Raw genomic sequence first — 23023 nt, forward strand, 5'->3', positions numbered from 1 at the left:
CCAGGAAGCAAAGCTTACCAAGCACAACCCGACACACTGGCTACCCCCCGCCGTCAAGTATAATTTGAATAATTTGATTTCTGCAAATGAAATTTATCTTAGGGGTAACTGACATATATTGGTCTCGACGAAGAAAGGATTAGTAGAAATTCTAGGAGAGAATTAAATAGTTTCCGACTTTCATATTATTTCACCTGTCAGCAAATGATATTAGGTGAACATGCTTGTGCTTTAATTTTATTTAGTAGCCCCTCATATATAATATGGTATTAGTAGTAGAAGTAGTACATTGTACTACCTAAGCTTTTAATCAAAACAAAATGCATAAATTTCACTATACAATTGAGGTTCTTATTTGCGTCTTATTTCATTGTAAAAGGAGTTAATTTCCAAACAGGGTTGTATAAATAAATCTTATCTTATCTTTGCATTCAATTTTGTACGATAATTTTTCAAACTTAAAATGTAAATAGCTATATATATATACCCCCTCTGAATGAAAAATGGCCTAATTTAACATATATGCTAAAAATATTAACATAAATAATTCGTTTGTTAGATAACAAGATATTCATAGCAATAAGGTTTCTTGGAATGGCCTCTAATGCACGCAAATACTAGTTTACGCACTTTTCGGGTAGTACGCCTGGAATTTCAAAATGGCGTTCAAACGGCGGTTGGTCGTTGAACGCTCAGGCGCTCAGTACTGTCGATGCCGCCAACGCGACAACATGTATCGCTGATTTCCGACATCAGCAACATTGCTCCAGGTAAGAGTGATAATTCTTTTTGACATATTTATATCTTATATATACCCATTATATAGAATTATATAATATAATGGGGTTTCGCGTTATGAAGTTTGCTTCGAACAATGCCTAACAATGTTTTTTTTTTTTTTTTTTGAGATATATACAAGAGTTGTTACATTCTTGTACAGCCACTAGTACGCGTAGCGTTTCGGGCAGGTCCCTGGAATACGATCCCCTGCCGCGAAGAATCGTTTTTTCATCCACGTACACATTTTACTGTTGCGTTAAACAGAGGCTACAGTTAAGGAATTGCGCCCAGTAAATCCTCCCCGGCCAGGATACGAACCCATGACATAGCGCTCGCGGAACGCCAGGCGAGTGTCTTACCACTACACCACGGAGACTGCTTAATGTTAGTTTAGTTCGTTTATTATGCACCCCATACCCATCTTGTGGGCTACCTTGGAGGTGCTTCCGGGGTTTAGCGTCCCCGCGGCCCGGTCGTCGACCAGGCCTCCTGGTTGCTGGACTGATCAACCAGGCTGCTCGTAGCCTGACGTACGAGTCACAGCCTGGTTGATCAGGTATCATTTTGAGGCGCTTATCCATTTCTCTCTTGAACACTGAGGGGATTGCCAATTATGCCCCTTATGTGTAGTGGAAGCGTGTTGAACAGTCTCGGACCTCTGATATGTTGATGGAGTTCTCTGAGTACCTGTTGCACCTCTGCTGGACGGTAGTGGAAAGGGTTACAGAGGCACATAATGGGCTCAGGGACTGAACCCCACAATTCATTAGCTAAGCAAGTTACAATTTTGATGAGCTAGTTACAAAATTCAATATAAGTCGTCACATCAACAATGGGTTCGAGATCGACCACAAGTACAGGTTCTAAATTAAGCACCTGACATATGTGGAGAGCTAGTGTCACAATTTGTTTGTCCTGCACACCGCCCCCCATCCAGTGGGCAGCGGTGAATAGGTTACAATCACTCAGTTACTACCTACAGTTAGCAGACTGGGGATATTTGGCTAAAATTTCTGGTAGCAGATCAGGTCCCCCATTTGTTCTGATTTTTTTTCAAATTGGATTTTACAATTCGTGTTATGTTATTTACTGCTTTAGCAGATAGGCGGTTCCATGGGTTTATAACCCTGTGGGTGAAAATATAGCTTATGTTTTCAGTCCTACACTGCGGCTTGTTGGACTTGAAACCGTTGTTCCTTGTTTGTGTTCCATCTGACCTTTTGAAGTTGTTCTCTGGATCCATATCTTCGAAACTGTTCAATATTTTAATAGGCAGGCGATGAGTCACAATAACGTGGCTGAAGTATGTTGACCAGACCACACACTAGAAGTTGAAGGGACGACGAATTTCGGTCCGTCCTGGACCATTCTCAAGTCGATTCAAGTCGATATTTTAATAGTTTCGGTGAGATCCATCCTGGCATGCCTAGTTTGCAGTGTTTACTAGTAGTGTTTTTGCGGGGGTTGAGCTTTGCTCTTTCGGCCCGCCTCTCAACTGTCAATCAACTGTTTACTAACTACTTTTTTTTTCCCCCACACCACACACAGTGCAGTGTTGTTAGCCCGCTGACCCTCAACCATTCATGGTATGAAACTAGACTTCATTCTGCAATTATTTTTGTCGCCTGGTGTTCAATTTTCTCCATGAAAGGTTGGCGCGGGGTGGGTTCTCTGTCGGGCTCCAAGTGGGTTCTCTGTCGGGCTCCAAGTGGGTTCTCTGTCGGGCCCCAAGTGGGTTCTCTGTCGGGCCCCAAGTGGGTTCTCTGTCGGGCCCCAAGTGGGTTCTCTGTCGGGCCCCAAGTGGGTTCTCTGTCGGGCCCCAAGTGGGTTCTCTGTCGGGCCCCAAGTGGGTTCTCTGTCGGGCCCCAAGTGGGTTCTCTGTCGGGCCCCAAGTGGGTTCTCTGTCGGGGCTCCGGGGTGGGTTGTCGGTCGGGGCTCCGGGGTGGGTTGTCGGTCGGGGCTCCGGGGTGGGTTGTCGGTCGGGGCTCCGGGGTGGGTTGTCGGTCGGGGCTCCGGGGTGGGTTGTCGGTCGGGGCTCCGGGGTGGGTTGTCGGTCGGGGCTCCGGGGTGGGTTGTCGGTCGGGGCTCCGGGGTGGGTTGTCGGTCGGGGCTCCGGGGTGGGTTGTCGGTCGGGGCTCCGGGGTGGGTTGTCGGTCGGGGCTCCGGGGTGGGTTGTCGGTCGGGGCTCCGGGGTGGGTTGTCGGTCGGGGCTCCGGGGTGGGTTGTCGGTCGGGGCTCCGGGGTGGGTTGTCGGTCGGGGCTCCGGGGTGGGTTGTCGGTCGGGGCTCCGGGGTGGGTTGTCGGTCGGGGCTCCGGGGTGGGTTGTCGGTCGGGGCTCCGGGGTGGGTTGTCGGTCGGGGCTCCGGGGTGGGTTGTCGGTCGGGGCTCCGGACAGGCTTTAGGTACTCAACTGGCGGGCTCTGGGTGGGTGACTGTTCGGGCTCCAGGTGGGTGTCTGTCCGGCTTCGGGTGGGTTCTTGGTAGGGCTTGGGGGGTGTGGGTTCTTGGTAGGGCTTGGGGGGTGTGGGTTCTTGGTAGGGCTTGGGGGGGTGTGGGTACTTGGTAGGGCTTGGGGGGGTGTGGGTTCTTGGTAGGGCTTGGGGGGGTGTGGGTTCTTGGTAGGGCTTGGGGGGTGTGGGTTCTTGGTAGGACTTGGGGGGGGGGGGTGTGGGTTCTTGGTAGGACTTGGGGGGGGGGGGGGTGTGGGTTCTTGGTAGGGCTTGGGGGGGGGTGTGGGTTCTTGGTAGGGCTTGGGGGGGGGTGTGGGTTCTTGGTAGGGCTTGGGGGGGTGTGGGTTCTTGGTAGGGCTTGGGGGGGTGTGGGTATTTGGTAGGGCTTGGGGGGGGGGTGTGGGTATTTGGTAGGGCTTGGGGGGGTGTGGGTTCTTGGTAGGGCTCGGGGGGTGTGGGTTCTTGGTAGGGCTCGGGGGGGTGTGGGTTCTTGGTAGGGCTCGGGGGGGTGTGGGTTCTTGGTAGGGCTCGGGGGGGTGTGGGTTCTTGGTAGGGCTCGGGGGGGTGTGGGTTCTTGGTAGGGCTCGGGGAGGTGTGGGTTCTTGGTAGGGCTCGGGGGGGGGGGGGGGGTGTGGGTTCTTGGTAGGGCTCGGGGGGTGTGGGTTCTTGGTAGGGCTCGGGGGGTGTGTGGGTTCTTGGTAGGGCTCGGGGGGGGGGGGGGTGTGGGTTCTTGGTAGGGCTCGGGGGGGTGTGGGTTCTTGGTAGGGCTCGGGGGGGGGGGGGTTGGGTTCTCTGTAGGGCTCGGGGTGGGTTCTCGGTAGGGCTCGGGGCGGGCTCCAGGTACTCAACTGACGGGTTCCAGTTCACTCAACTGGCGGGCTCCGGTTCACTCAACTGGCGGGCTCCGGTTTATTAAACTGGCGGGCTCCGGGTGTTTGACTGGTCGGGCTCCGGGTGGGTGACTGTTCGGGCTCCAGGTGGGTGTCTGTCCGGCTTCGGGTATGTTCTTGGTAGGGCTTCGGGGTTGGTTCTTGGTAGGGCTTAGGGTTGGCTCCCGGTCAGGCTCAGGGTGGGCTCTTTCGGGTTCGGGATGGGCTCTCGGGCTTGGGGTACCTCTGTAGGGCTCGGGGTAGGTTCTTGGTCGGGCCCAGGGTGGGTTCTCTGTAGGGCTCAGGGTGTTTTCATGGTAGGACTAGGGGTGGGTTCTCTGTAGGGATCAGGGTGGGTTCTCGGTAGGGCTCTGGGTGGGTTCTCGGTAGGGCTCGGGGCGGGCTCCAGGTACTCAACTGACGGGTTCCAGTTCACTCAACTGGCGGGCTCCGGTTCACTCAACTGGCGGGCTCCGGTTTACTAAACTGGCGGGCTCCGGGTGTTTGACTGGTCGGGCTCCGGGTGGGTGACTGTTCGGGCTCCAGGTGGGTGTCTGTCCAGCTTCGGGTGGGTTCTTGGTAGGGCTTGGGGTGGGTTCTTGGTAGGGCTTGGGGGGTGGGTTCTCGGTAGGGCTTGGGGGGTGGGTTCTCGGTAGGGCTTGGGGGTGGGTTCTCGGTAGGGCTCGGGGTGGGCTCTTTCGGGATCGGGATAGGCTCTCAGGCTTGGGGAACCTCTGTAGGGCTCGGGGTAGGTTCTTGGTCGGGCTCAGGGTGGGTTCTCGGTAGGGCTCGGGGCGGGCTCCAGGTACTCAACTGACGGGTTCCAGTTCACTCAACTGGCGGGCTCCGGTTCACTCAACTGGCGGGCTCCGGTTTACTAAACTGGCGGGCTCCGGGTGTTTGACTGGTCGGGCTCCGGGTGGGTGACTGTTCGGGCTCCAGGTGGGTGTCTGTCCAGCTTCGGGTGGGTTCTTGGTAGGGCTTTGGGTGGGTTCTCGGTAGGTATTAGGGCTGGGTTCTTGGTAGGGCTTGGGGGTGGGTTCTTGATAGAGCTTGGGGGTGGGTTCTTGGTAGGGTTTGGGGTTGGCTCCCGGTCAGGCTCGGGGTGGGCTCTTTCGGGATCGGGATAGGCTCTCGGGCTTGGGGAACTTCTGTAGGGCTCGGGGTAGGTTCTTGGTCGGGCTCAGGGTGGGTTCTCGGTAGGGCTCGGGGCGGGCTCCAGGTACTCAACTGACGGGTTCCAGTTCACTCAACTGGCGGGCTCCGGTTCACTCAACTGGCGGGCTCCGGTTTACTAAACTGGCGGGCTCCGGGTGTTTGACTGGTCGGGCTCCGGGTGGGTGACTGTTCGGGCTCCAGGTGGGTGTCTGTCCAGCTTCGGGTGGGTTCTTGGTAGCGCTTGGGGTGGGTTCTTGGTAGGTATTAGGGCTGGGTTCTCGGTAGGGCTTGGGGGGTGGGTTCTCGGTAGGGCTTGGGGGGTGGGTTCTCGGTAGGGCTTGGGGGGTGGGTTCTCGGTAGGGCTCGAGGTGGGCTCTTTCGGGATCGGGATAGGCTCTCGGGCTTGGGGAACCTCTGTAGGGCTCGGGGTAGGTTCTTGGTCGGGCTCAGGGTGGGTTCTCGGTAGGGCTCGGGGCGGGCTCCAGGTACTCAACTGACGGGTTCCAGTTCACTCAACTGGCGGGCTCCGGTTCACTCAACTGGCGGGCTCCGGTTTACTAAACTGGCGGGCTCCGGGTGTTTGACTGGTCGGGCTCCGGGTGGGTGACTGTTCGGGCTCCAGGTGGGTGTCTGTCCAGCTTCGGGTGGGTTCTTGGTAGGGCTTGGGGTGGGTTCTTGGTAGGTATTAGGGCTGGGTTCTTGGTAGGGCTTGGGGGTGGGTTCTTGGTAGGGCTTGGGGGTGGGTTCTTGGTAGGGCTTGGGGGTGGGTTCTTGGTAGGGCTTGGGGGTGGGTTCTTGGTAGGGCTTGGGGGTGGGTTCTCGGTAGGGCTTGGGAAGGTGGGTTCTCGGTAGGGCTTGGGGGGGGTGGGTTCTCGGTAGGGCTTGGGGGGGTGGGTTCTCGGTAGGGCTTGGGGGGGGTTCTCGGTAGGGCTTGGGAAGGTGGGTTCTCGGTAGGGCTTGGGGGGGTGGGGGGTTCTCGGTAGGGCTTGGGGGGGTGGGTTCTTGGTAGGGCTTGGGGGGGTGGGTTCTCGGTAGGGCTTGGGGGGGGTGGGTTCTCGGTAGGGCTTGGGGGGGTTGGGTTCTCGGTAGGGCTTGGGGGGGTGGGTTCTCGGTAGGGCTTGGGGGTGTGGGTTCTCGGTAGGGCTTGGGGGTGTGGGTTCTCGGTAGGGCTTGGGGGGGGGGTTCTCGGTAGGGCTTGGGGGGGTGGGTTCTCGGTAGGGCTTGGGGGGTGGGTTCTCGGTAGGGCTTGGGGGGTGGGTTCTCGGTAGGGGTCGGGGTGGGCTCTTTCGGGATTGGGATAGGCTCTCGGGCTTGGGGAACCTCTGTAGGGCTCGGGGTAGGTTCTTGGTCGGGCTCAGGGTGGGTTCTCTATAGGGCTCGGGGCGGGTTCTCTGTAGGGATCGGGGTGGGTACTCGGTAGGGCTCGGGGCGGGCTCCAGGTACTCAACTGACGGGTTCCAGTTCACTCAACTGGCGGGCTCCGGTTCACTCAACTGGCGGGCTCCGGTTTACTAAACTGGCGGGCTCCGGGTGTTTGACTGGTCGGGCTCCGGGTGGGTGACTGTTCGGGCTCCAGGTGGGTGTCTGTCCGGCTTCGGGTGGGTTCTTGGGGTGGGTTCTTGGTAGGTATTAGGGCTGGGTTCTTGGTAGGGCTTGGGGGGTGGGTTCTCGGTAGGGCTTGGGGGGTGGGTTCTCGGTAGGGCTTGGGGGGTGGGTTCTCGGTAGGGCTTGGGGGGTGGGTTCTCGGTAGGGCTTGGGGGGTGGGTTCTCGGTAGGGCTTGGGTGGTGGGTTCTCGGTAGGGCTTGGGGGGTGGGTTCTCGGTGGGGCTTGGGGGGTGGGTTCTCGGTGGGGCTTGGGGGGTGGGTTCTCGGTGGGGCTTGGGGGGTGGGTTCTCAGTAGGGCTTCGGGGGGTGGGTTCTCGGTAGGGCTCGGCGTGGGCTCTTTCGGGATCGGGATAGGCTCTCGGGCTTGGGGAACCTCTGTAGGGCTCGGGGTAGGTTCTTGGTCGGGCTCAGGGTGGGTTCTCGGTAGGGCTCGGGGCAGGCTCCAGGTACTCAACTGACGGGTTCCAGTTCACTCAACTGGCGGGCTCCGGTTCACTCAACTGGCGGGCTCCGGTTTACTAAACTGGCGGGCTCCGGGTGTTTGACTGGTCGGGCTCCGGGTGGGTGACTGTTCGGGCTCCAGGTGGGTGTCTGTCCAGCTTCGGGTGGGTTCTTGGTAGGGCTTGGGGTGGGTTCTTGGTAGGTATTAGGGCTGGGTTCTTGGTAGGGCTTGGGGGTAGGTTCTTGGTAGGGCTTGGGGGTGGGTTCTTGGTAGGGTTTGGGGTTGGCTCCCGGTCAGGCTCGGGGTGGGCTCTTTCGGGATCGGGATAGGCTCTCGGGCTTGGGGAACTTCTGTAGGGCTCGGGGTAGGTTCTTGGTCGGGCTCAGGGTGGGTTCTCGGTAGGGCTCGGGGCGGGCTCCAGGTACTCAACTGACGGGTTCCAGTTCACTCAACTGGCGGGCTCCGGTTCACTCAACTGGCGGGCTCCGGTTTACTAAACTGGCGGGCTCCGGGTGTTTGACTGGTCGGGCTCCGGGTGGGTGACTGTTCGGGCTCCAGGTGGGTGTCTGTCCAGCTTCGGGTGGGTTCTTGGTAGGGCTTGGGGTGGGTTCTTGGTAGGTATTAGGGCTGGGTTCTCGGTAGGGCTTGGGGGGTGGGTTCTCGGTAGGGCTTGGGGGGTGGGTTCTCGGTAGGGCTTGGGGGGTGGGTTCTCGGTAGGACTTGGGGGTGGGTTCTCGGTAGGGCTCGGGGTGGGCTCTTTCGGGATCGGGATAGGCTCTCGGGCTTGGGGAACCTCTGAAGGGCTCGGGGTAGGTTCTTGGTTGGGCTCAGGGTGGGTTCTCGGTAGGGCTCGGGGCGGGCTCCAGGTACTCAACTGACGGGTTCCAGTTCACTCAACTGGCGGGCTCCGGTTCATTCAACTGGCGGGCTCCGGTTTACTAAACTGGCGGGCTCCGGGTGTTTGACTGGTCGGGCTCCGGGTGGGTGACTGTTCGGGCTCCAGGTGGGTGTCTGTCCAGCTTCGGGTGGGTTCTTGGTAGGGCTTGGGGTGGGTTCTCGGTAGGGCTTGGGGGTGGGTTCTCAGTAGGGCTTGGGGGGTGGGTTCTCGGTAGGGCGGGTTCTCGGTAGGGCTTGGGGGGTGGGTTCTCGGTAGGGCTTGGGGGTGGGTTCTCGGTAGGGCTCGGGGTGGGCTCTTTCGGGATCGGGATAGGCTCTCGGGCTTGGGGAACCTCTGTAGGGCTCGGGGTAGGTTCTTGGTCGGGCTCAGGGTGGGTTCTCGGTAGGGCTCGGGGCGGGCTCCAGGTACTCAACTGACGGGTTCCAGTTCACTCAACTGGCGGGCTCCGGTTCATTCAACTGGCGGGCTCCGGTTTACTAAACTGGCGGGCTCCGGGTGTTTGACTGGTCGGGCTCCGGGTGGGTGACTGTTCGGGCTCCAGGTGGGTGTCTGTCCAGCTTCGGGTGGGTTCTTGGTAGGGCTTGGGGTGGGTACTTGGTAGGGCTTGGGGGGTGGGTTCTCGGTAGGGCTTGGGGGGTGGGTTCTCGGTAGGGCTTGGGGGGTGGGTTCTCGGTAGGGCTTGGGGGGTGGGTTCTCGGTAGGGCTTGGGGGGTGGGTTCTCGGTAGGGCTCGGGGTGGGCTCTTTCGGGATCGGGATAGGCTCTAGGGCTTGGGGAATCTCTGTAGGGCTCGGGGTAGGTTCTTGGTCGGGCTCAGGGTGGGTTCTCGGTAGGGCTCGGGGCGGGCTCCAGGTACTCAACTGACGGGTTCCAGTTCACTCAACTGGAGGGCTCCGGTTCACTCAACTGGCGGGCTCCGGTTTACTAAACTGGCGGGCTCCGGGTGTTTGACTGGTCGGGCTCCGGGTGGGTGACTGTTCGGGCTCCAGGTGGGTGTCTGTCCAGCTTCGGGTGGGTTCTTGGTAGGGCTTGGGGTGGGTTCTTGGTAGGTATTAGGGCTGGTTCTTGGTAGGGCTTGGGGGTGGGATCTTGGTAGGGCTTGGGGGTGGGTTCTTGGTAGGGCTTGGGGGTGGGTTCTTGGTAGGGCTTGGGAAGGTGGGTTCTCGGTAGGGCTTGGGGGGGGGGTTCTCGGTAGGGCTTGGGGGGGTGGGTTCTCGGTAGGGCTTGGGGGGGTGGGTTCTCGGTAGGGCTTGGGAAGGTGGGTTCTCGGTAGGGCTTGGGGGGGTGGGGGGTTCTCGGTAGGGCTTGGGGGGGTGGGGGGTTCTCGGTAGGGCTTGGGGGGGTGGGGGGTTCTCGGTAGGGCTTGGGGGGGTGGGGGGTTCTCGGTAGGGCTTGGGGGGGTGGGTTCTCGGTAGGGCTTGGGGGGTGGGTTCTCGGTAGGGCTTGGGGGGGTGGGTTCTCGGTAGGGGTCGGGGTGGGCTCTTTCGGGATTGGGATAGGCTCTCGGGCTTGGGGAACCTCTGTAGGTCTCGGGGTAGGTTCTTGGTCGGGCTCAGGGTGGGTTCTCTATAGGGCTCGGGGCGGGTTCTCTGTAGGGATCGGGGTGGGTACTCGGTAGGGCTCGGGGCGGGCTCCAGGTACTCAACTGACGGGTTCCAGTTCACTCAACTGGCGGGCTCCGGTTCACTCAACTGGCGGGCTCCGGTTTACTAAACTGGCGGGCTCCGGGTGTTTGACTGGTCGGGCTCCGGGTGGGTGACTGTTCGGGCTCCAGGTGGGTGTCTGTCCGGCTTCGGGTGGGTTCTTGGGGTGGGTTCTTGGTAGGTATTAGGGCTGGGTTCTTGGTAGGGCTTGGGGGGTGGGTTCTCGGTAGGGCTTGGGGGGTGGGTTCTTGGTAGGTATTAGGGCTGGGTTCTTGGTAGGGCTTGGGGGGTGGGTTCTCGGTAGGGCTTGGGGGGTGGGTTCTTGGTAGGGCTTGGGGGGTGGGTTCTCGGTAGGGCTTGGGGGGTGGGTTCTCGGTAGGGCTTGGGGGGTGGGTTCTCGGTAGGGCTTGGGGGGTGGGTTCTCGGTAGGGCTTGGGTGGTGGGTTCTCGGTAGGGCTTGGGGGGTGGGTTCTCGGTAGGGCTTGGGGGGTGGGTTCTCGGTAGGGCTTGGGGAGTGGGTTCTCGGTAGGGCTTCGGGGGGTGGGTTCTCGGTAGGGCTCGGGGTGGGATCTTTCGGGATCGGGATAGGCTCTCGGGCTTGGGGAACCTCTGTAGGGCTCGGGGTAGGTTCTTGGTTGGGCTCAGGGTGGGTTCTCGGTAGGGCTCGGGGCGGGCTCCAGGTACTCAACTGACGGGTTCCAGTTCACTCAACTGGCGGGCTCCGGTTCATTCAACTGGCGGGCTCCGGTTTACTAAACTGGCGGGCTCCGGGTGTTTGACTGGTCGGGCTCCGGGTGGGTGACTGTTCGGGCTCCAGGTGGGTGTCTGTCCAGCTTCGGGTGGGTTCTTGGTAGGGCTTGGGGTGGGTTCTTGGTAGGTATTAGGGCTGGGTTCTTGGTAGGGCTTGGGGGTAGGTTCTTGGTAGGGCTTGGGGGTGGGTTCTTGGTAGGGTTTGGGGTTGGCTCCCGGTCAGGCTCGTGGTGGGCTCTTTCGGGATCGGGATAGGCTCTCAGGCTTGGGGAACTTCTGTAGGGCTCGGGGTAGGTTCTTGGTCGGGCTCAGGGTGGGTTCTCGGTAGGGCTCGGGGCGGGCTCCAGGTACTCAACTGACGGGTTCCAGTTCACTCAACTGGCGGGCTCCGGTTCACTCAACTGGCGGGCTCCGGTTTACTAAACTGGCGGGCTCCGGGTGTTTGACTGGTCGGGCTCCGGGTGGGTGACTGTTCGGGCTCCAGGTGGGTGTCTGTCCAGCTTCGGGTGGGTTCTTGGTAGGGCTTGGGGTGGGTTCTTGGTAGGTATTAGGGCTGGGTTCTCGGTAGGGCTTGGGGGGTGGGTTCTCGGTAGGGCTTGGGGGGTGGGTTCTCGGTAGGGCTTGGGGGGTGGGTTCTCGGTAGGGCTTGGGGGTGGGTTCTCGGTAGGGCTCGGGGTGGGCTCTTTCGGGATCGGGATAGGCTCTCGGGCTTGGGGAACCTCTGTAGGGCTCGGGGTAGGTTCTTGGTCGGGCTCAGGGTGGGTTCTCGGTAGGGCTCGGGGCGGGCTCCAGGTACTCAACTGACGGGTTCCAGTTCACTCAACTGGCGGGCTCCGGTTCATTCAACTGGCGGGCTCCGGTTTACTAAACTGGCGGGCTCCGGGTGTTTGACTGGTCGGGCTCCGGGTGGGTGACTGTTCGGGCTCCAGGTGGGTGTCTGTCCAGCTTCGGGTGGGTTCTTGGTAGGGCTTGGGGTGGGTTCTTGGTAGGGCTTGGGGGTGGGTTCTTGGTAGGGCTTGGGGGTGGGTTCTTGGTAGGGCTTGGGGGTGGGTTCTTGGTAGGGCTTGGGGGTGGGTTCTTGGTAGGGTTTGGGGTTGGCTCCCGGTCAGGCTCGGGGTGGGCTCTTTCGGGATCGGGATAGGCTCTCGGGCTTGGGGAACTTCTGTAGGGCTCGGGGTAGGTTCTTGGTCGGGCTCAGGGTGGGTTCTCGGTAGGGCTCGGGGCGGGCTCCAGGTACTCAACTGACGGGTTCCAGTTCACTCAACTGGCGGGCTCCGGTTCACTCAACTGGCGGGCTCCGGTTTACTAAACTGGCGGGCTCCGGGTGTTTGACTGGTCGGGCTCCGGGTGGGTGACTGTAAGGGCTCCAGGTGGGTGTCTGTCCGGCTTCGGGTGGGTTCTTGGTAGGGCTTGGGGTGGGTTCTTGGTAGGTATTGGGGCTGGGTTCTCGGTAGGGCTTTGGGCTGGGTTCTCGGTAGGGCTTTGGGCTGGGTTCTCGGTAGGGCTTGGGGCTGGGTTCTCGGTAGGGCTTGGGGCTGGGTTCTCGGTAGGGCTTGGGGGGTGGGTTCTCGGTAGGGCTTGGGGGGTGGGTTCTCGGTAGGGCTTGGGGGGGTGGGTTCTCGGTAGGGCTTGGAGGGGGTGGGTTCTCGGTAGGGCTTGGGGGGGGGTTCTCGGTAGGGCTTGGGGGGGGGTTCTCGGTAGGGCTTGGGGGGGGGGGGTTCTCGGTAGGGCTTGGGGGTGTGGGTTCTCGGTAGGGCTTGGGGGGGGGTGGGTTCTCGGTAGAGCTTGGGGGGTGGGTTCTCGGTAGGGCTTGGGGGGGTGGGTTCTCGGTAGGGCTTGGGGGTGGGTTCTCGGTAGGGCTCGGGGTGGGCTCTTTCGGGATCGGGATAGGCTCTCGGGCTTGGGGAACCTCTGTAGGGCTCGGGGTAGGTTCTTGGTCGGGCTCAGGGTGGGTTCTCTGTAGGGCTCGGGGTGGGTTCTTGGTAGGGCTCGGGGCGGGTTCTCTGTAGGGCTCTGGGTGGGTTCTCGGTCGGGCTCGGGGCAGGCTCCAGGTACTCAACTGACGGGTTCCAGTTCACACAACTGGCGGGCTCCGGTTCACTCAACTGGCGGGCTCCGGTTTACTAAACTGGCGGGCTCCGGGTGTTTGACTGGTCGGGCTCCGGGTGGGTGACTGTTCGGGCTCCAGGAGGGTGTCTGTCCGGCTTCGGGTGGGTTCTTGGTAGGGCTTGGGGGTGGGTTCTTGGTAGGGCTTGGGGGTGGATTCTTGGTAGGGCTTGGGGGTGGGTTCTTGGTAGGGCTTGGGGGTGGGTTCTTGGTAGGGCTTGGGGGTGGGTTCTTGTTAGGGCTTGGGGGTGGGTTCTTGTTAGGGCTTGGGGGTGGGTTCTTGGTAGGGCTTGGGGGTGGGGTCTTGGTAGGGCTTGGGGGTGGGGTCTTGGTAGGGCTTGGGGGTGGGGTCTTGGTAGAACTTGGGGGTGGGGTCTTGGTAGGGCTTGGGGGTGGGGTCTTGGTATGGCTTGGGGGTGGGGTCTTGGTAGGGCTTGGGGGTGGGGTCTTGGTATGGCTTGGGGGTGGGGTCTTGGTAGGGCTTGGGGGTGGGGTCTTGGTAGGGCTTGGGGGTGGGTTCTTGGTAGGGCTTGGGGTTGGCTCTCGGTTGTCAAGCTCGGGGTGGGCTCTCGGGCTTGGGGTACCTCTGTAGGGCTCGGGGTAGGTTCTTGGTCGGGCTCAGGGTGGGTTCTCTGTAGGGCTTGGGGTGGGTTCTCTGTAGGGATCGGGGTGGGTTCTCGGTAGGGCTCTGGGTGGGTTCTTGGTTGGGCTCGGGGCAGGCTCCAGGTACTCAACTGATGGGTTCCAGTTCATTCAACTGGCGGGCCCCGGTTCACTCAGCTGGCGGGCTCCAGGTGGGTGTCTGTCCGGCTTCGGGTGGGTTCTTGATAGGGCATAGGGTTGGCTGCCCAGACAAGTACAAGGGGAATGTTGTCTACGCTTATGTCGACCGTGCTCTAAGCCACAGCTCAGGATGGAAGCAAGTCGATGAAGAACTCTGTAGGGTAAGGCAGGTCCTAGTCAACAATGGCTTCTCCAATGGTTTCGTTGAAGACATCATAAAAAGGAAAGTGAAACACCATTCAACCTCTGAAGAGTCAACTAACACAACACCTGTACCCCCTATTAGACTATTTTACAGGAACTTCTTTTCCACAGCTCATAAAACGGAGGAAAGGGTCCTGAAAGATATTGTTAATAGGAACGTTATCCCTACAGACAAAAATCAGAAGATACAATTGACAATTTACTATAAAACCAAAAAAACAGCCAACCTACTCATGAAAAACTCTCCTGACACAAAGCAGAACGCCTTAAAGGAGACTAACGTCGTCTATGCCTTCGAATGCCCACTTGGGGACTGTAAGCCTCAAAGAACTCAGTATATAGGCAAGACAACAACATCTCTTTCCAGGTGATTAACAATGCATAAGCAACAGGGCTCCATTAAGAAACATCTCTTCCCACAATCAGGCCATCACCAGAGAAGTCTTAACAAACAGCACAGAAATCATCGATAGATACAGCGATAGCAGGCAGCTTGACATCTGTGAGGCACTACACATCAAGAAGTCAACACCAGCAATCAACAGCCAATTGATGCACAACTATATTCTACCCACTTCAAGACTCCGTACCAATATAGAAGCATCAAGAGGAAGTATGGGTCAATAGGCCCTTTGCAGTTACTTCCATTCTTCCCTCTCATTTATCCAATTTATACCCATTGTTCCGTGTTCTGTGTTGGTCAAAAGTTTGTTCACCTCATCCAAAACTGTTGCAACACATCACCTCACCCAAATGCGAGTATATAAGACAATCTGTTTAATGTTAGCATAAGTAAAACTCTGTTTAGTGTTCTCAGGTTACAGTTGTGTGTGTATAAACTAAAGTCTCTGAAAATGTAACAAGTTATTACGAAACGCGTTCAAGCCTCGCGTCAGACTAGAAATAAAAAAGAATTTTGGAGAATTGATTTTTCAATTACCATCCACAGTAAAAATAAACATAAATATTGAGAAAATTCGTTGTAGAATTATTAATCTTACTTTTTCGGTCATATTTAACAATATATACATTATATATAATATATATAATATATATATATATATTACTCTTATTACAAATTCGCTATTTTCCGCAGTTTGGATCTGGCAACCGTGGTCCCCGTGGCCCGGAACCTTCGGCCTCCACCAGCACTGTTGGGGACCAGCAGACGACATACAGGAGCAGCTCGCTAGCAACATTCCCACCCAAAATGCAGACGTCAAACAACAGCTCTGACCCACGGAGAGTGGATAAGATTGTTAGGTAAGTGAATGTAGGGGGGGGATATTATAGTATAAGATGTTGTTATTGTGTAATGATGAGGATCTGTGTGTGTGGGGGTGGGGGAGAGGAAGTTAGGTCATCATATGGACAATTCGTTCTTATATAGGCATGGGTTTTCTTGTCTGTACAATGCTTTGGTGTGTTCTTTAAAGAATTACTTGTCTGTACACCTATATGGGTGGGATTTAGGGTATTATGGTTCGGTATTTTTGCTTTAGGGGGTATAGGTCATTACGTATACAAGATGCTTAGTTAGCAGACTTAAAACGATAATGATTAATGATAAAACAACCTAATCCATATGACATAACCAAGTCTAACTTAGTAGTACATTTTTATCAGAAAACTAGCTTTGTTGAAATGATTTTTTTACTCCCATTTTGTTTGGAGTTTGAAAAGAAATGGTGAGGGGTTAAACAAAGCTCATTTATTTATTTATATACAAGAAGGTATACAAGATTTTTACTTAATTTTTAGTTTTGACAGATAAGACCATATTAAATCAGATAAGTCATACCACATACACGATGATTTGCAAACAAATGTTAAAACCTATCTAACCTAGGGTTTCCGGGTTCGATCCCCGGTGAAGGCAGAGACAAATGGGCAAAATGTTTTTCACCCTGATGCCCCTGTTACCTAGCAGTAAATAGGTACCTGGGAGTTACAGCTGCTTCCTGGTGGGGGTGTAACAAAAAGGAGGCCTGATCAAGGACCAGGCCGCGGGGACGCTAAGCCCCGAAATCATCTCTAGATAACCTCTCAAGATAACCTAGCTCAACCCAACCTAAACTAACCAAACCAAAAAACAACCTAACGCAAACCAATGGAGTCCAGTACAGCTTAACCTAAGCTAAAACATCTACCATAACAATATAGTGTATACGGTTTTAACAAACGGGAAAACAAGCATCGTCGAATTATTTCATGTCCAAAAAGTACCATCCATAAAGATTGATACGTTAGGATGTATTAGCCAAGATTAGGCTGTGTTTGGCTTGGTTGGTTTGAGTTAGCCTGGGTAAAGTTAGGTAAATTTTCCAATCCATTGGTGAACAGTCATGTGTACAGGGTGACACTTTATTACAGACCGTATTACTTGTGGAAAAAAAGCAATGTAGGACTAACACAACTATTGGAAAACAACAGTTGTGTTATCAGTGTATAGTAGTAATTAATAATTTTATACAAAGTTTGCATAAAAATGTTAGGTATTTCAAGTAACTCACTAGGTTCTGGTAGACCTTTCATGACCTGTATAAAGGCCAGGCTGTGTATGAAGAACTGTTAAAACCATCAACAGGTAATCTACAGAAATGTTTATTGAACTAAATGCAGCTGGCCGAAGCAACCATTGACATGAAACTGTTAGCGGCCAGTTTCATGTTGGTTACGTATTTATGGAAACTCTCCATCAGCGACCACATAACCAGATTTTAAAATGCACTAATAATCTTAATTTAAATATATTATGTTACAGTACTGTATCTGGTTTTCTTCACAAAGTACAGTATTTATATCTTCCTGCTCACAACAGTTGTCTAATTTCCGAGTACCTGTTTACTGCTAGGTGAACAGAGGCATTAGGTGAAAGGAAATGTGCCCAGCCATATCTGTCCTGACTGGGAATCGAACCCAGGATCCCCAATTGGGAGTCAAGGGGGAAGGCAACCGATTTTTACCTGACTTTACCTGAGGGCCACTAACGTATTAGTGGCCTCGACAAGAACAGAAAAGCTTGTCCAAAGTCCCCTCATTTGCCTCGATTTTTTTTTTCCAGTTGGATTTTAAAATGTAAGAGTTTGGGCAATTATGTTTGGCAGGTAGGCAGTTCCATGGGTTTATAACCGTATGGGGGTAAAAGGCATCTCTTGTTTTCAGTCCTATGTTGTGGTTTGTTGAGCTTTTATAAGACATTGTCTGGATCAACTTCCTCCAAATTGTTCAGTATTTTAAAATTTCAATGAGGTCTGCTAAGTCATGTCTGGTTTGAAGTGTTGTTAGTGCTGTGGCCCTCAACTGTTCCTGGTATGAGAGTTGATTACACTGTGATACCCTCAACTATAATAAATTCTGTTTTCAGACAACATACAGCCTCTTTGCTCAAACCCCTGGACATACTAAACATTTAATCCGTACTCTTCATTCTCTTCACATTATAAGAATAATAATAATAATAATTTTTATTTAGGTAAAGGTACATACATAGAGATTTTACAAAGTTTGTTGGCTTTATAGATAGAGCTAGTACATACAATGCCTAAAGGCACTATTATGCAAAGCGTTTCGGGCAGGAAAAAACACTGACTAAAGCTTAAAACTAATGGGTAAAAAGAATAAAATGTGTTGAGTACAAATAAAAATAGAGGTAAAAGAGGGGGAAACATTGTTGAAAAAGCAGCACAAATACAATTACAAATTATTACAGAAAATTACATTCAAACAGCGTTGAATTGAAACAAAAAAAAAAAAAAACATACATGGGTTGACAACAGAGGGGTAAGGTAGGTTACAGGGAATTTATTAGGTATAGCTTCGTTTTTAACTTAAACTGGTTGAGAGAGGTACAGTCTTTAACATGGTTGGGAAGGTCATTCCACATTCTGGGCCCCTTGATTTGTAGAGCATTTCTGGTTTGATTAAGTCGTACTCTAGGAATATCAAAACTGTATTTATTTCTGGTGTGGTGCTCATGGGTTCTGTTACAACCTTCTATGAAGCTTTTGAGATCAGGATTGGCATTATAGTTTAGCGTTTTATATATGTATAATACACATGAGAGAATGTGCAGTGACTTAATGTACAATAAGAGTACAATAATATTGTACTTTCTTATTTAGGGTTTTAATCTTATAATATTTATATTGAGGAATGTGTTTTCTACTCAATTTATGAATTTTAATCCTCCAAATACTGTATTATTTAAACTATGATTATAGAAATTTTAGACATTGTTGTTATAAATGATACTCTATAGTGAACTCATTATTTTTTACTTGCAGCTGAAGTGGTGTGCTTGGGTTGCGCTATACTGCTCCTGCATCAGCTTTGCCAACTCGAGAGTCAATGACGATACGAAACAAATGCTCAGCAGCTTCATGTAAGGTTTATCTTATTTTCTTCTGAAATTTGTATTACTAAACCCATAAAGGTACAACCTGTCCTCATAGCACATCACATTTTAACATTTACTTTACCCAAGGCCAAAACCTGGTGTACTAAGGCAAATAAACATTGCTGCAGGGTAAATACCCTAACTGTGCAACCTGTCCTCTTACAAATTACGTCTGAATTTGGTCGTTTGCCCATATGGCCGAAAATGGACGTAATTTAAAAATAAAAAAAAAAAATAAATTTTAGATTTTGTTTCAAAACAGTAAGTAAAGGGTCCTCTCGTAGGTTAGGAGGGCAGGAAATTGTCCTCAAGTTTCAAAAGCTATGAAAAACGTTAATTGAAAGTTTCCTCTCCTAACCTTTCAGAGTAAGCCAGAGGACTTGCAGAAAACGCAACAGTAAGTCACTTTCGTGAGCCAATTTCATTTCAAATTACGTCCATTTTTGGCCATAGCACGCATTCGAACGAAAAGCGTTATTTTCAAGAGGACAGGTTGAACCATGATGTGCCTGACCACCATCATATGGTGGGTCAGGTCACCTAAAGTCCCAGCTAGCCTGCCATCCCCACTCGTTGAGCCAAATGGAACATCCCAAAATGTTCCCAGCTGGTTGTGTTGTCTTCAAAGATTGCCTTGATAGCATTGCTCTAGTTGTTTGAGCTGCTGCTGTGGGATGTGGTTGCATATTTACACTATATGTGGTTGCATATTTACACTATATGTGTATCTCTATACTGTATACAGTACCCGAATATTCTATAGGGAAGAGAACAGGACTGGGAGGTGAGCTATTGACTACATGCCTGAAAAAGGCATTTCATTACCTGGATCTGGATTTATACCTGGATAAGGGGGTTCTGGGATTTCTTTTCTCCAATCCTGGCCTGGGCCAGGCATGACGTGCAAGATCTTGGTCCAGTAGACTGTTGCTTGGAGTGGCCTGCAGGCCCACATACCCACTTACAATCTGGTTAGTCCAGCACTTCTTGCAGGAAACTCTAATTTTTTCTTGAAGAAATCTTTTGTTCCAGCCATACTTATTTTATTTGCTGGGAGGATATTAAGCAGCCGTGGTCCTTTGATATTCATACAGTGTTCTATGATTCTTGAGGTTATCTTGAGATGATTTCGGGGCTTTAGTGTCCCCGCGGCCCGGTCCTCGACCAGGCCTCCACCCCCAGGAAGCAGCCCGTGACAGCTGACTAACACCCAGGTACCTATTTTACTGCTAGGTAACAGGAGCATAGGGTGAAAGAAACTCGGCCCATTGTTTCTCGCCGGCACCTGGGATCGAACCCAGGACCACAGGATCACAAGTCCAGCGTGCTGTCCGCTCGGCCGACCGACTCCCGATTGTTCCGATTGGCACCGATTGTTCCTGTGGCACCTTTATTCTTCACTTGCGCTGTTCTGCATTTTCTACCATATTGTTCGCTCCACAATGTTATAATATTGTGCAAATTTTGGACCTGGCGTTCAGTTATTTTCCATGTATACAGTACATGATACCTCTCTTGTCTCCTTTCCAGAGAGTACATTTTGGGAGCTTCAAATGGTCCCAATAATTTATGTACTTTATTGTGTTCGTGTGCTGAGTATGTTCTCTGTATTCCCTGTATTTCAACAATCTCTCTTGATCTGATTTGTTATTTTTGGGAGAGCCCTGTCAGTAGTTTTCTGAGCTTACTTGTCAGTCACTCTAATACTGACTTCATGATTTTCTTAAGGGTGACAACAATTGCATAATTGTCTTTTGTTATTAAATGTAATTTAAATTACATTAATCCAACCCATTGTTACTGGCTAATAGTTCTGATTTTCAAAGTAAATTATCATAATTAAACAAATATACATTTATTTGCTTGTCACAAATAATTTACTAATTATATTAACATTTCAGGTTGTCCATTTCTGCAGTTGTGATGTCCTACCTTCAAAACCCACAGCCAATGACACCTCCATGGTCCAATATATAAACAGTTCTATATTATCGATTGTTTTTGGTTGAATGGAAATGTATAATTGCCTCACCATACTTGTATTAAAATTGTACTGCTGAATGACAGTGACAATTTTAGTTTTAATAAGCTAGCTAATGGTGCCAGGTTTGTATTATGATGTGCAATATGGAACAGTGCCAACATTTGATGATGTGCATGAGTTACAAAATGGCTTGGTTTGTTAATCTTTTAATTTGTGTAGCCTGCACTATATAATTCTTGTATTATACTTCCCATCCAAAAGTTTCTTGTAAGCAGCTTGTCTTTTTTTTTTTTCTTTAACAAATGGACAAATTTGTATTGTCCCATAACATTATCATGTCATTCATGCCAGTGTAAAAGGCAATAGCATGAAGGTCAAAGCTTAAAATATCCTGGAATATGAAGTACCATACGAGTTGATCCTCGAGTGACAACCACATTAGTACAGTAGATAGCCTCCATATTAGACATAAAAGGAAGACTTGATCACCACGTTAGAAATAGAAGAGTGAAAGGGAATTGGGAGTGGAATGGTAGGCAGTCAGTATGGGGGAAGGGAGACTTTTGGAGTACAGTACAGTACTGTCCATTCAGTAGAGCCAGGCTGTCACCTGATCGGATGACAGGCAAAGTTATCAGTCACTAGCACTGATTTTATAGTTTTCTTCGAGGTGACATCAACTGCATAATATCTTTTTGATCATGAAATTACATTAACTCCAACCAGTTACTGCTGGCTAATAATTCTTAGACATAAAGGAAAGAGGACAAATCAGAAGAGCATGTTAAGATAGGGCTACCTGAATAGGTTTCAGTTGTGGTTACTCCATCAGAGGGGCGTTCATGGGGATAAAGACAGATTCTACAGTAAATTGTTAATTCCTCTTTTAGGACTGCCTCCTCTTCCATTTTGCTTAGTTATGCAAAGTTGTTGTTTTATGGTTACAAAGGAAACATATCATTCCTTAATTTCTTATTTTAACTATCAGAATTTAGAATTTCTAAAATATAGTTACAGGTTGTAAGTACAGTATGTATAACAGTTTATACAGTACTATACTTAGTGTATAAAATATATATTAATGCAGGCCATATGTATTATTGTTAAATATGTACTTTTGTATTTCATAGTAAACCTTTTACCATAATATATAATTATCTTCTCCTTTCAATAGTGCATTTGTCATGTTGAATTATATGGTACATCAGGATTTTATCGGTACTACCTCGTTGACTGCGTGTTCCTCCCGTTACTATACTGTATACAGTATCTCTCCTTCCCATTACAGTATTACGCTGAGATGCATCAGTAAGGTGGTTGGGCTCACTGGCTCAAGCAAAGAATATTCACTATACAATACTATATTGAATATAAATTCAGTGGATTTTGCACTACATGGGAACCTGGTCCAAGATAGTGATTTTAATCTAGCCAGTGACCTGTACAAGGAATTTGGCATCTAGATAATACAGAATTCCTCCAAGACTGATAATTTTAAATTAATATTACTAAAAAATTCAAACAGTGCTTTTTCCATTGGATTTCTGCATCAAATTATGCACAAATGTATGCCCTATCATGTGCACAAATAAAGGGTGAATGCTGTGTATCTTGTTGTCCATTAAAATCTGTACAATAAAGCTTTCAGTCACATGCCATCCCTAAGGTGTGGCGTTGTTTACAATTTCCCATTTAGAATCCTTTCATTAGAAAGTATTTACACCACAGTATTGTATGTCGAACATAAAAAATATTAAATGTATAAAGATATTGTACACAATGTGATAAATCAATGATATAATCTTTAGAGCAGGACAGCACGATCGAACCAATGTTGTGGATAACCACAGATGTGCACCTTAACCCATGGACTAAAAGTGTGCTAAAAGTTATACGACCTGGACCTGGAGTCCACCTGAACTCGCTGCTAATTTGGAGGCGCCAATCTGGTTCTCGGTCCAATTTTTACACATAGCTCGCATACACTGGTGAAGGTAATGGTGTTCTCGACCATACTTTATTATTAACAAAGCGGCAGAAGTTTTTGTCAATAGGAGATACTTTTTCAGTGATGGTAAAGCAATGGATTCATCTACCCATTTAAGCTGTAAAAACCAAGATAGATTCAGTTCAAAATGTAAAAAATTATAATGAAGAACGGGTGATGGGGGGGATCTTACACAAGCTACCACTGGGTACATCAACACCAGTACATTTTCTAAACTAGGTGTGCATGTCAGAATCTGAGCATAATCACCTCAGTTGTGAAAGTAGCCACCAAATAAGCACACACTAAGAATAAATGAAATGTTAAGATGCAACTTTCTAACAGAATTCCGATTAATTAATGTGATGAGATTTGAATCCTTTGGCTTCTAAAAGCTGTAACCAGACATTGTCAGCATCCCGTGCACTATTAAGACATTTAATATTAGAAAATAACTACAGTATAGCCATAGCACCAGAGGTTGTAACTCTTGTAGTATTGCCATAATTGGTGTAGGAATGTGGGGCTACCATTACGCACCAGTGTTGCAATCAACCTTACATCCCCTGCATTATAGGGTTGGGTTGGATTGGGCTAGGGACCCAGCTTCCCAAAATTTATTCACACTTGCCCAGACCCACGAAAGCAAAGTTAAATTGATAGTAACATGGAACGTGTGGAGAATGAATATGGAACAAGTTGGACGTTTAAAGGAAAGCTAAATTTGCCAAGTTAATGGTAGGCTATGATAAAAGTAAATTATGTGAAGAGCAGAATTTGAGTAAATGTTATAAAACAGGATAACAAAAATTAAAGTGGGTAGGGATCAAGGATGCTTGTGGAGGTGCACAAACTGGCAGAAGACAGAATCCTGGTTGGGAAGGACCGACTAGACACCAATCCTTAACTGTACGCCTCTGATCACCGAGCAGTGATTGGGTACACAATTGTTAAACGCTTAGTAGG

The 23023-nt window shown here is 51.3% G+C and overlaps 1 long non-coding RNA gene across 1 annotated transcript; it reads left to right on the top strand.

Moving 5' to 3' along the window:
* The first annotated feature begins 631 nt into the window (after positions 1 to 631).
* Positions 632 to 21739, top strand: LOC123761671 (uncharacterized). The gene is made up of 4 exons (XR_006773246.2): positions 632 to 770; positions 14784 to 14950; positions 17974 to 18071; positions 19988 to 21739. It is a non-coding gene; the product is annotated as an uncharacterized lncRNA (long non-coding RNA).
* The last annotated feature ends 1284 nt before the right edge of the window (positions 21740 to 23023 follow it).

The sequence above is a fragment of the Procambarus clarkii genome, chromosome 24 (genome assembly GCF_040958095.1).
Source record: "Procambarus clarkii isolate CNS0578487 chromosome 24, FALCON_Pclarkii_2.0, whole genome shotgun sequence".
Lineage (NCBI taxonomy): Eukaryota > Metazoa > Arthropoda > Malacostraca > Decapoda > Cambaridae > Procambarus > Procambarus clarkii.